This window comes from Anticarsia gemmatalis, chromosome 4 (assembly GCF_050436995.1).
Source record: "Anticarsia gemmatalis isolate Benzon Research Colony breed Stoneville strain chromosome 4, ilAntGemm2 primary, whole genome shotgun sequence".
In the NCBI taxonomy this organism is placed as follows: domain Eukaryota; kingdom Metazoa; phylum Arthropoda; class Insecta; order Lepidoptera; family Erebidae; genus Anticarsia; species Anticarsia gemmatalis.
In genome coordinates this window covers 13,478,478-13,493,173 of record NC_134748.1, presented here as the reverse complement: position 1 = coordinate 13,493,173, position 14,696 = coordinate 13,478,478, and the positions used below count along the sequence as shown (strand labels likewise).

The window sequence follows — 14,696 nt, the reverse complement described above, 5'->3', positions numbered from 1 at the left end:
TACGAGAAACCATAAAATGTTGTGAAAACGGAAAAAATACTAAACTGTACGCGAGTGAAGTCGCGGGCGGCAGCTAGTTCATTGAAAAAGCTTCCGTTGATTGTTATCTAGTTTCTTAAATGACTTTTGGTGTAAATTACAAGAATAGGCTTTAAAATATTATAATTTTTACATATTTTTGGATTTATTTTGCATAATTTGGAACAGAAATAGTAACCTAAGACCTCTGAGGTTTTAATGTCTTGTATAATTTTATTGTTATGGTTTTTTATTCGCCAATTATTTTTTAAGTCTTTCTTTGTGTCTATGTCGTGAGCCTATTGTGGTCAATTTTACGGTATTTTTCTAATACATAGTGGAAAGTTCGCTGTTCAATAAAAGTATTTTAGATTCTTCTTACCTTTAATATATTTTATTATTATATTTCACCAATTTGATCTCTACATTATGCTTTTGAGGGTCAATTCGAAATTCCTACAACACAACCAACTAAAACATACACATGTCACATTGGCAATGTCTTGCAGAAAGGTCAGATGAGTTATAGTCGTCAGCGGTCCTGTATGACAACATGTATGGATGTGAATGAGGCAAGGGAAGTTTTTATGGGTCGTACCAAGTAGCGTTCTTTGGCCGTGAAAAAACGAGATACGAACAAATAATCTTAGTAATTATTCTGCTGTTTGAATTAGTAGGTTTTCGTAGATATAATTATAATTATTATAATCTTCAGTACAAGTTTTAAAATGTCGACTCACACTAATTAATTTACCTTACGACAATAACAAAAACTTGCTAATTTATAGTTTTTCTATATTTCTATCTGTTTTCCATTGTGCGTATAAATTAGACATCTAGCGTCATTGAAACTAAATAGCTTAGTGCGATATATAGCCATATTGAGACCATAATTTAAGGCCTTTTGGCAATTTATATCATCGATTATAAATTAATATATTCTTAGACCTCCAAGCAAGTCCCATTATGCCGATGTGTGACATACGACATTCCTTTATTAAGAAAACAATATTATCATTTTAATTATTAGAAACTGCCGCCAACTTTAATTAATTATATTTAAATAATTATTTTTGAGAAAGTTTCGTTTTGTCACTTTTAGGGAAATTAATGGCTGCTTTTGTTTGTGTGTGGAAATGATTATAATATTTACTAAAGAGTGTGTATGTTTATATGAATACGTCAATCTCAGAAAGTATTGGTTCGAATCGAAAAAAGATGTTTGTTTTGAATAGTCTATTATTTGAGACTGGCTATATTTAACAACACGCTATAACTGATTAGAGTGGAACCGCTTTAGAAAATGTAGTGAAAACGGGAAAATTACTAAACTGAAGTCAAATGAAATCGCGGGCAGCCACTAGATAGTAAGTATGCTACATTTGGATGTTTAATAAATTCTTAAATTTTTAAAGAATTTTACACTTTACGTGGGTGGTCACGATAAATTTGGAAAGATTATTGTGTTTTTATAATTTAATATCGATTCTTTGTAGATATAATCTAGAAAATATATATTTATAGTGGTCATAATTAAGTTTGCGAATAAATAGAATACTAAAATGTATTTTCTTTTGTTTAGAATTGGAGATAAAATATAAAAACTAGTTGTCATCAAATAAATTTTAATATTTATTTAAATAAAAAATACATATAAATCGTATTCCGAGAAACGCTTAAAAAGCTATAATGTTTTTATTAAATAATGGCGAAAAAATAAACATTTAATTATTTCATAATATCATACTGCTTCACATTGGCGTAGGCAGAGACCAGAGAACACCACTTGATACGATCCTTACAATTTTCCCTTGCTTCATTCACATCCATACATCTTGTCATACAGAACCTTTTAATTATATAAGGTATATATAACATATACATATATCTTATTAATTTATTTATCAGACAAAATAAAGTAATTAATGTGTTTAGATAAAGATTATTCTTTAATTAATTACTTTAATTATGGGTGTTATAAATTAAAGTGTTTTGACTCGTGAAGGTCATATACTCTGAATATGTCGTTATAAAACTAAAAACAATAATAAATTATAATATGTAGATCAAATTAAATAAATATTACTAATTTCCGACCGATTAACTTAAAAAAAAAAATTACTGTCATTTTACTTGACTTTGATCTTCCTGTAACAAAAGTAATCACTACGGTATATTCAGTTTACGATGGAAAGCTATGGGAGAGTACTTTGCCCAGCAGTGAGAAGATATAGGCTCATAATAAAAATATTAAAATAAACTTTACCTTTACTTTCCCACTGCTGGCCAGGAGTCCCGTAATAATGGAGGGCCTGGTCAACCACGCTGGCCAAGTGGAGGTAAAATATAATAAAATAGATTTTTACTAAATATAGCATTTACACAAAAGTAACTAAAAACAATTAAAACAAAAATTCCCTTTTTCCACCAAACAAAAGTTACCCTAAAACGCTTTCCAAAAATTGGGAAAAAACTCCGGATCCGTTTCCAAACATTGGTACAAATGGCCGTCTCTCGTAGCTAATGAAAATGATGTCCTGACATCACACCGTTGACAAATACGGATGGGATCGGGCGGGACACCATTCGTCCGGGATTTTTCACGTGAACCCCACTAATCCCGCGTTGGGGTTGGTTAGACCGATAGATGTCCGTGTTTGTACCGAGACGGCAGCTTTTTCGGGTTATCGGGACAGATTAACATTTATCTGTTTCGGAAGTGAGTTTGCCTTTGATTGTTGGCTTTTGGGGGCGAAAATATCAGTCTTGTTTTATTGTTTAATCATTTGTCGTTTGAAATGTATTAAGGGAAGAGAAAACATCTCGATATACATACTTAAATACTGACAGAACACTAATGTCGGAGGAGATTTTTAGCTGAAGCCATTTCTCGGTACGCATATTATTTGATGTGAAACAAAGATAGCAATGAAAGGTAAAATAAAGAAAAAAGTAGATAAAATAAATAATAGATAGAATTTCTAGAGGTGGTCTAATAACTTCTGCGGCTAAGCAGCTACTATTTAGCCTAAGAATCAAATAGTTTAATTAACTTAAACTTCGAGTAGTATATTTGAAAGTCAAAAACGCCCGAATCTTAATATCTGACTAATCACATAACAACATAATATTTTCAAAAACAAAACAATTAATTAAAATGTATTGATAAAACTGACATCACTCCGTCAGGTGTGCAACATGACGTTTTATGACAAGATAAATTTATATATTAATGTCATTAGTTTTATGTATTTGATTGATTATTTCAAAGAAACCTCCAACTGTTTTGTAGTGATTAGTTTTTATACTTTTGTATATCTACGTATATGTTTTATATCCTGTCCAGTAAAAATAATATATAAGTAATGTATTTTGTATATACTTTTGATCAATAATATGATCATAGCTCGTGAAGCAACAATAAAGGTTGTTTCCAAGCCACTACCATTGCGCTCGTTTTACTGTTGTTGCTCCATATTTGTGTGATTTACAAATTATTTTTTGTTATTTTGTAAAAGTCCCCAAAACATTTTTGTCGTGCTCCCAGATACATAGTCTTAACCCTCTGAAGAGCTTTTAAACAATTTTTACTACTAAAAATGTCTTAGCATTTCCAAAATTGTATGCTTCTCGAACCTTTCGAGTCACCTAATGGCACCTTGCCTGTAACAAGCTTCAGAAAACTACTCCAAATTCACCTTCAAATAAAATTATTATTAAATATCATACCATTTTAATGTTACTATAACTTACATATGTTGCAAATACTGTTAGTGTAATGTGGTAAAAAAATATCCACAAATATTAATTGCCAAAGACAGACGGATCTTGACATTGAATTTCAACATTAGCATAAGTTGCAGCCGAATGCAATTTGTTATAATTTATTTGATTCATTTCTGCATATGCATCTATAAACGAATAAATATCTAATTAGTTATACAGACACTGTTTGGATGACGTCATTTATATCACCTGCTTGAAGGTACAAAAGTCGGAATCCTTGAAATGGTGTAACTACTTTTTTTGGCTATTAGATTGGGAATGAATCATGTCATGATAAATAAAAAAGTAAAACCAGACCAAAAGAAAACAAATAAAATGCATTTGATGATTGCGATTTCACGAATATTTGAGTTATGCTAGTATGAGTTATGGTACTTCATGCAATGATATTGGAATGAGTGTGTCAAATAATTCTGTTGGGAGTTAGAAGTTCTTAATGATTTTGATGATCGAAGAATGAAACCAATGAAAACCTTTGTAATCAAAGGTTTCTTGACTTCAACTTTTATGCTGCTTATCTAAAGAATGACTGTGCCTAAGGTGGTTAAACTCACTGATTTCTAACCAACTGGTGAGCATAACTGGCTAAAAGCATTTGGAAACCTTAAGGAAGATGTGATATTATATCGTATGGCATTTCATTTTGACAAATAAAGACTGATTCAAAAATATATCACATTTTTGTGGAGGCAAGTTGCTGGACAAGAGTACCCTCCCTGAATTGAGGGATGGGTTAGGCCCTCAGACTTAATAAATAATCGAGAACAAGTTAATAAGCCAAAGTTTATTTAAAATATCCTTACATTAACCGGTATGATGGTCCTAAAACACATTTCAACTGCTCTAAAATCCAGTTTAAATCTCAAGTTATTAAGTAGTCACAATAAAAAACACAAGTTGTGCTCAAAATAGTCATTAAAAGTGATTTATGTATGATTGTTAACAATCAATGATTTATTTAATACATTATAGCTTTATATAAGTCACGAAGCATCGAGTTTGTTAGTTCTTTGAACATTAGTATTTAAATTTAAAACTGGTCTTCATTTAATTTGAGAGATGAGTAGCATAATAGATGTTCTAGATTTGACCTATAAATGGAAAAATCCTATCCATTTGTAAATCAAAAAGTAGATGTCTCTCACTTTGGTCAAATATTTTATGCATCGAATTTAGCAGGCTGTAATCACGAATGATTTTCGAATTTGGGACCCTATTTGCAATAATTTATTTGAATGAAAGCACTGATATTTTTTAAGAATCTTAGCTATCGAACTATTCAATTGCATCAAAAAGTAGTTTAAAAAAGAACCGTGATAACTTAACAAACATACAGACAAACAGACAGACAAAGCTATAATACAAAGTCCTTATGTAATGTTTTCTCTCTCTTCAGACTTTTGTCTTTGATGAACAGCGTAGTAGGATGTCGTATCTGAGTAACAGTATAAATTGTAGGAATAATCAAATCTATTAGAAATAAAACACACGCGACAAAAATAAAAATACTACCTGTCTACTATCGCGTGAAGCAAACTACTATAACACAACATTCATAGATCAAGTTTTCCTTCACGGCTAATTTTATAAATGAATAATGTCACACATCACCAATGATATTCGGTCGATATATGATTGATACGAGATTTTGTTCCAGCGGTCGACAGGCGTAATCAATCAACGCCATCTATTGATTGATAAGCGACAACATTCAATTCATGAGTGTATTAATTTAGCGACGACAGTGATCGATATTTTGATATTAACGAGCTTTATAATTATCTGTACGTAGGTAAAAGTTTTGTTGATTTATGCGAGTGGGGTAAGTAGGACTTGTAATGATTGATTGTGATTGACCTAGCCTGTTTAATGCAAGGCTTTATGACTGAATATTTAAAGAGTTACTAGCTTTTGACCGCGTTTCTGGCTGCGTGGATTTATCCGAAAGTAGTTTCGGATTTTATTCTTCGAAATTTTATCTACTGCCCCGCAAAATTTCATCACAGTAATTCAGTACTTTAGTCTTGTAAGGTTAGAATATTTTGGAGATTTGAATTTCTGGCACTACAAAATGTGGAGATACTGAGCTTGAGCTCATATGATTAATGCAACCTATTTATGGAGAAAAACAAAATATAAAAATTGTCGTGCCACCTTCCCGAAAATAACGTATGTACTACAAATATTCTTTCTAAATAACACCCAAAAACCCCAGTTTCACCCAAAATCTCCGAACAATCAATTACAAGATCTACATTAACAAGAGCTGAAATAGTTGATACACTAAACGGAGTCAACCCCAGCGTGGAGTGACGGCGACAAATTGATACTTGTTGCGTCCCTCTACCGCGAATGTTTAGATACTACATACATGTTTATTAATGTACTGTTGAGGAAAATATGGGTGGAAGGGTTGAATTTCTTTTTGGAGATTATAAATGTAGTTTTAGGAGGTGTGTTGTTGAAGTGATTCGGGGGGTTGGAGTGAGATTTTATTTTGAGTTTTTGCTGTGAATAAAAAAAAATATGTGGGGTGTTTATTAGGATTTGAATTTATCGTAACGAATCATTTCTACACTAATGCAATAATTGCAAATTACAGTGTAGCAAGCTCTTAAAAAACCTATTTTTGATAAAATTACTTTAAGTTTAAATAGGTTTATTACATTCTAATTTGCGATGTTCATTCAACGTGATGACCTAAAGTGCAAAGTAAAACCAAGTATTCAAGATATCCTATATTATTTTCTAATTTTCGTTATTCACTTACATAAAGTAAACTCTCTATGATGATCTACTCTTATGAAAATACGGAACTAACATACCTCAAAAACGTCTAAAAATTCTCTAACCAAAAACATCCATCGCGCCTAAGACTAACCAACAAACATTCGCCCGCCTCGTCCTCACAGCAATAAACAAGGGCACACTTCACAGTGCTGCCATCTAGCGACAAGTTACACTTCACTCCGTCACTTGTTGCGTTTGTCATTGATGATGCAGTCATTCGAGGGTCTTGGCTTTCAGTTGAATGACGTTTTACATTGACTTGAAGAGAGGAGACAATTGACTCTATATTGGAGAGAGTTGTATGAAATGGATCAAATGGTTTAATTTTTATAGCAGTTGTAGGGTGACCTCTTGGGAGTTGTGAATAAGGATAACTTGTGGTTAAAAGACAAGATTTAATTTGATACAATTATAAGTCAGTTGTCTTTAATTCTCTGTTTGGATTCGTATTATGGTTTTGTTAACCAGAACGAATGGAATAAGAAGTGTGTGTGTGTATTAGACACTACAAGAAACTAGTATGATTTTTTTTAAATTTTTAGAAATGTCTGAATGCCACTTAATATCAAATTTATTGTTTTGTCTTACTAACGGATAAATACATAGAGTTTCAAGTATATCCAAAGTTGGTGTTTAAACTAAAGGTTAGCACACATCTAGATAGAAGCACACAGTAATCTACCAGTAAAAAGTACCCCAGCATCCTGAGTACAAAGGTCTTCTTTTAATCACACTTCTATCACCACCATTACTCGCCGTATCACCGGCTCTGTTGGCCGTTGGCTATCGTGTACACGTGCCGTATCCGACGGTTTACGATCTGACACCGGGCACGCGGTCAATTACGCTAGATACTGAGCTTTGTGCCCCGACGACCGGGATTCAATATTGTTGGCGTTTTTGTCAATGTTACTGTGTTTTTTAAGTTAAATTTTTGGGGTGAAATTGGTGATGCTGGTGGTGTTTGGGTTTGGGGTTGAATGAGTCGCTAAGGGTTGAATGGATGTATTCTGGGAGATGAAGAAGTAAGAGATATATTTAAAATCTTTTTTTTGAACAAAAATGCGAAAGATGCTTGTAAAGGTGTTAAGATATATAACTGAAACAAAGTCTTACATACTGATCTGTATTTTTACTTTTCTTAAGAAGCTTAAGTATGCATGATGCATTTCGAATATTAAAAAGTAACGAAAAGTCAGAAATTTACACTCAACACCAATTGAGGAGAACATTAAAAAGTATTAATTTATGTTGTCACAAAACTCGGCAATAAAAGTCTATCCACTTCTAACTCAAAATAGAAACAATAGATGCAAACCTATACAAAGATTATACACAAACTCCAAAACAAAAAACCACCATAACTTTAAACAACACCGAAAATTCAACAACAAAATAAAAAGAAAACAACGATTGACAGAACCGGTCGATTATAATTGGATCACTTAAAGCGGTTCTGAGGACAAATTCGATACATCTGATCACTGATCGGCTGTGAGCAGAATTTATAGAGCCGTTGCGTGCGTTCCTGCGATTTATCGTCACGCACACGCTGACAGATCGCTGATGTAGTACGTTTCTTTAGAACATTGTTTGTAATTAGTAAAAGGTTGGGTGTGCGATAAAATGTTTTGGTTTTAGATTTTTTGGTGGTGTGATTTTTTTTAATACGTCTGTAGCACGATTTTGAACACTTGAAGAACAAGGAGTTTGTCTCAATATTGTATTTGAAGTAATCAGAGAATATATTGTCCTTTCAACATAAATAAATAAATTAAACAATACATACATTGTTTTACTTTGCGTATGAAAATCATCCACTAAGTAAAAATTGTTACAAACTAAGATAAGATTAATTTTCAATTACTTATACTCTCACGAATGGCAGTTTTTGATTGTCCACTCATTCTTTGTACGAGATTATTATTATAATTATTTATATTTTCTTTGCTACTTTTACGTGTCTTGATTTAATTAATATTTAAATAATTTATCAAAACAAACACACAAACTAGACAACTTAATAACCAAACTATAACTTATTAAAAATTAAAATTGACCTATCAATATCGTTCCGTTCAATTTCAATGGATAGCGACAACAAAGAGTTCTTGGCTTTGTGCTGTCGGTGACACGATAACGGCACGACTGCGGCGCGGGAGCGTCACGGGAGCGGGGCGAGTGCGGGGTGGGAGCGGCACGACTAGGAAATTACCGACGACACCACACCGACTGATTGAATGCTTTGAAACTTTTGCGCTTGTTTCTGATTGGTCTATTAGTGCATTTTGTTGGATGTTCACTGATGTTTGTAATGCTTTTAAAGTTGGTTGCACTCAGTATTGAGTTCGATAACCTTTTGATTCAATAATCAAAAGTTACAAGACGCAGCACATAATTGTAAGAATAGTTTATCTGTTAAGGACTTAAGAAAAAAAAAAATAAGTTAAAAAAAAAATTCTGTCCTATTTTAAACGTTATATAAAGTTATCTTAAGTAATGTAACTTTAAAGCATTGTAGATACAAACCAGCGATTCTTTACTTCAAAGCCAAAAATATAAATAATAATTAGCGTAAAAGAAGATAATATCAAAACTTGCATATTATCATGTGACTATATTTAGCTCAAAAAACCTCAAAACTCACCATAAGCTCTAATAAGTACCGGTAAAGATTATCAAAGTATTAAATAAACATTCTACTGCGTTATTGCGAAACTGATAAGAGAACCGATTACAAACATCTGCCGATGATTGATCATGTGATAACGGGGTGATAACTAGTAAAGAGACCAAATCGTCGAGGACAAATGATCACAACTTTATTAGCCGGTGGGTGAACTTTTTTAGTACTTTTTGTAGATCAATAATACGTGATACCTTGCATTTAAGTTAGTAGTTTTCCTGATTAAATAAGTGTTTTCTCACAAAACACTCTTGGCCATCTGATTGCAAGAAAAGAGAGTACCATATATGCAAAACAGTTTTCTTTATTTAATATATAAATGTTCTCTCACAATTCACTCTTGGTCATATGATTGGAAGAAAAGCGTGGTACACGCTATGCATAACAAAAAAAATATCCAGTCTCAAAACAGAGTAAATAATTATGAGATCTCTACGGAGTAAATAATATTTTTAGTTTTAATTGAAAGTACCGAAATATCACCGAAATAAATACGCTTATAATAAGCTGAAACTAATTTATTCGTTTGTAAAAATATATTGGATCAGGTATTTTATTTTCTAAATAAAGTTGAATATAACCTGTCAATAGATGGTATTCTTTAATAAAAACCAAAAAATATAACCACAGATTTGTTCAAACATTGCAATCTAAAAAACTAAATTTTTCACTCCAATTCGTCACACTATAACTGACAAAGAACTATAGAACTTTAACAAAACAATAGTCGAATTTCACCAAAATCGCCGTGAACCGATACGATTGGCGATTACCGATTACCGATTATCGATTGTTAGAGGGACAACGTTAACTAAACCGTTTGTTAATAAAACGTTATGAATCTTGATTTTATCGATCATTTCAACTAAATGGGACGGGATTACAGACACACAAAAATCTACTTTGTACGTTAAAACATAAGGTATAATTTTGAGTGGATTTTTCAAGTGCAATTTATACGGTCTGCTTATAGGTAAATGATAAAAATGTTAGAAAAATACTTACTTTCTTTATTTAGTATGAATGGCCTCAAAATTGTACAAAAGATATGACCATGATTGCTTGATGAATGCCTCAGGCTTTTTGTAGTTACTTTAGTTGGTACTACTCAAATAACTGTGAAAGGAAATTTAGCTAATATGATAGCTATAGGTTGTATTATAAGCGTATAGTTATATTTGTTAGGATCTCAAAATGTAACGAAAATATATAAAATTCTAAAAATATTTTGCCTAGGATCAAAAACTAAATTATTTCTGACATACATCACGTTTATAGGCGATCTTTCCACAAGAATAAACAATAAATCTAGCGTCAAATAAAAATAAGCATAAAAAACAAAACTCAAAGTCCCGTCAACAACAGTTACAACACTACGCCTAAAGCTCAATTGCACTCAAAGCAAAAAACAACGCATTGATCACTGCAATAATTCCCGTACAGACTAACTAACAGCAAAGGGCTTCATTAAAACAGCCTATGAGCGAATCACGGTCACCTGCAGATTCAGCCAGCGGCCTATCAACTCCTTTGATCAATTGCCTGGATGGCACATATGGAGTTCAGTGATGGGGGAACACGGAATGGAATTAATAATATCCCGGGATTGCATCCCGGGATATCTGTCGTTTTTAGGTTATTGCTTTTGTTGAGATATTGATTTAGGTGATTATTTGCAAGAAATCGAAAAGCAATAGAAACGTATATTCTTAAAATAAAACCAAGAAAATCAATATTATCCCACTATTTTTCAAAATACGTGTAGTTTTTTGTAAACTCAGTAAAAATGCTTCATCATGTAGCAAATTTATACAGTCCGATGTTTTAAAATAAATTACTAAACAAAAGCTACTTATGAATTACCAATTTAACATGTAACATGAACGTGTGAATGTGTTTTTAAATCAATCGCTTAGTTTTGAATAAATAATCAATAAAATATTTAAGATACATGACCTAGCGTAACTTCCTCGTCAAAAGACGTCATAGATTTCTATGTAACTATATTTGGCAATGCCAGGGTCCGAAATAATTATTTAATCTAAGATCTAACCATCTATGTACACATTTAGAACAGCAATAAAATAATTAATTGATTAATTACAAAATGTAACTCGGGTTTTTGACCTTGCAAGCTGCAAAACATACGTAACATTTTTTTTAACCGAGGGTCATATTCTAAATTCCATTCAGTTCTCTGAGTATCTAGAAGTCTAATTTCTCCTTTTTAAGCGTTAATCATATTTTAGATTTAACTTAAATTTAAAACGAATACAATAAAAAAAAACATTATACTCTTAATTTTACTTACAAATAAAACAAATATATTTACTTTATAAATCCCAATTCAAACACTAAACAATAGTCCCGTGAAAGCCGCGAGGGTCCCATCACTAGCCGCAGTGCAGACCGCCGCGAGCGGTCCATCCTCAACCGCATCTTTGCTATCCAGCCCGGATTGACACGTTGCGTTTTAATCAATTAACAGCCAGAAACGCGGTTTACGAACCAATGGGCAGTGAAATAAGCCGGCCGGCCACCGCGGCGCCAATTCGGCTATCCGGTTTCAAATACGTACGTTTTTTTTCAATGCGTTTTCGGACAAACGATAACTTTATAATCTGTGGGCTTTTTTACGGCTTTCGTTACGGTCAAGCGGACGCTTTGTTTTCGAAATTTTCGGAGTACAATTTAGAATAAGACGTAGCGGTAATTTAATTTTAGCTTTGACGCGTGATTCTATCTTGATTTGTGTTTGATTGATGTTTATTTCGATATTTAAGATTATGTTGAGATAAATTTGACACGTGAAAAGTATTAATGAAAGGGCACACATGGCTCTTATCGGTGGTAATTATGACAAAAATGCTGATTCGATACAACAGGAGAGTTTAATTGAATTATAAAATGTATTACCGTATATTTTAAGTTTGAGTTACACGTTATAAGGGCCCAAGCAACTTAATAAAATTACGGAGATTATTACATCATGAGACGAAATAAAATTATAATTGTTTGTACTATCAGCGTGCTATCAAACCTTGATGTTGAAAATTGCAATTAGTGTGTATAGATGTGAATAAAGCCAGTAGGACATTAGGACTTCACCAAGAAAATCTCCCTCGCAATTTGATTTAAATAAAAAGTATATTTAAAGAAAACCGCCCTTATTCTAGGAGGACACTCCACCCTAGGATGCAAAAGTTTGATTTTAATTTGTATCAAATCTTTTTCTTCGCTATTTAGCTGTTCATTAAGTCTCAGATGATATGTGTAATTATCAAGCAAGAATTTATAATCGTTGATGATTTCTTACATTTCCTGTTTGCAGATAAAAAATGTGTTCGTAATAGACCGGCGCCACAGAAATAAGTGTCTAACTGTACATGTGTAATATCACGCTTTTTAAACCTGAAGATGAAGACTGAGGTGTATGAAAATACGATCTTGTGTCGCTGTTTCCTATGTTAACACTATATTATTATTATAGGGGCGAGCCTATTGACATATACCGGGCTATTGACCGAGCCTATTGACATATATCTAATTTAAATTTAAATCTGAAATGACCAAAAGCCTGCTTTGCAAATTGAACCTGAGACCTTACTAAGCTTTGTCGAAAGTTTTGGGAAAGCTTGAACAACTTCTACGATAGATTGACCACTAACCATAAGAAAAATAAATTAAGCGTCTTAATATTCTTTCAAATAGCAATAAATTAAGAAAAAATATATGTTTTATTGATTAAGAATGCTTATCTTACAAAACATTGATATCTTATTGATATTTTACATCCTGAATCAATATTTTTTTATCTTGAGAATTGGATTGAGATAGACTTAGTTACTAGGGGATTATTTTTTCTACCGACACCAGTCAATCTAAGTTACAAACCAAAAGAGATAATAAGCTGTTATATATTTTGTATAGGGAAGAGTATCTTCCCTTGGCTTCGCATAAAAAAATATTTCCTGGTAAAAAGTATTTTAAGTACCAAATTTTATCAAAATCCGTTTTGTAGTTTTAGCGTGAGTAACAAACATACATCTAAACTTCCTTTCGCATTTATAAAACTTTGTATAGATTAGGACTGTTTTATAATATAACAATCAACGGATGCAAGGAACATACAAAAACCAACAACGCAGAAAATAATAGAAAAACAAATAAAAATAAAATGCAACGACTTTCTTAATTAGAAGAACTACTTGATGACCATATTAACGAAGCCTCTTAACCTTAATTACAACAATAAAGACGATACTACCATTTATGATAAATATATAAATAAACATAATTATCTTTAATCTATGTATCACTTTTATTATTATAAAAAAAATACTTTTTATTATTCATGTTTTTCCCCTGAAAAGTAGACAGAAATTTCACGTAACTAACGATAAGGACTAACAATATTAAAGCCAAAAACATAGTAAAGTACAAACTCTGAATCTCAGAATGTCTGCAAAGAAAACTCAATGTACACCTAAAAATTCAAAGATACAAAAATTCTACTGATAATATCTTACTACGAAAACTCAAAAACAATAACATAATTGAATCGAACCTTAGACACCGTGACTCACAGTCGCATAAAGCAAGATTAAAATCACTGATACAAAAATGTTAAGAACAGCGCAAAATGACAAATATCTATACCTAATTAGGACTGCAGTGTTATCGATATATCGATATTCGATACTCGATATCACTATCATTACAAATTATGTCAGCAGATATAATTTAAACGCTGAATAATCGATTGAAATAACTTAAGTATAACCAATCAATCATAAATCGATCACATGCTTTGCGCAACGAACGATGGCCCCAATACAATTGTGTTTTTTCCTTTTTTTATCAACCAATATCTAACGTATCGCTTCATTATTACATTTAGATGATGAACGATCGCAATAAAATGATATTATGTTATCTATTTCCTTTTAATTCAACCTAAATACGGTTTTAAAATGTCTCTGTTATCGTGATTAATTCGCGTTGGTTTTGTTTTCAATATTCATTGATTCGATCTGTACTTGATTCTTGTTTATAACAGAATTTTCCATCAGGATGTCATGGTGATTGAACGCTGGTGATGTAATTTGATTGATTTTGACATTTATTATTATCAGGTTTTAATTTGAGATGCGGATTTGTTGTGTCATTTTAATGATATCCTCATTTTGGTTTGTAATGATTGGTTGTCAAATAGCACCTTATTCTTCGAACCTTCGATCGTAAACTGACGCGAACGGGTTTTCCGTTTTACTTTGTATGCGATATCTGATACTAAAAAGATTAACAGGTACACTAATATCGGTGCAAAGAATATTTTTAACTGTATGTAGATTCGAAAGGAAGTTCATGTCTGCAACGAAACTCAACTTAAGTATCTCAAGGAAATATTAGTGTC

At 32.0% G+C, this 14,696-nt stretch overlaps 1 protein-coding gene across 1 annotated transcript in view; it reads left to right on the top strand.

The window, feature by feature from the left end:
- tio (zinc finger domain-containing protein tiptop) overlaps nt 1-14,696 on the top strand; it is a 314,099-nt gene that overhangs the window by 285,065 nt on the left and 14,338 nt on the right. The window lies entirely within an intron of this gene.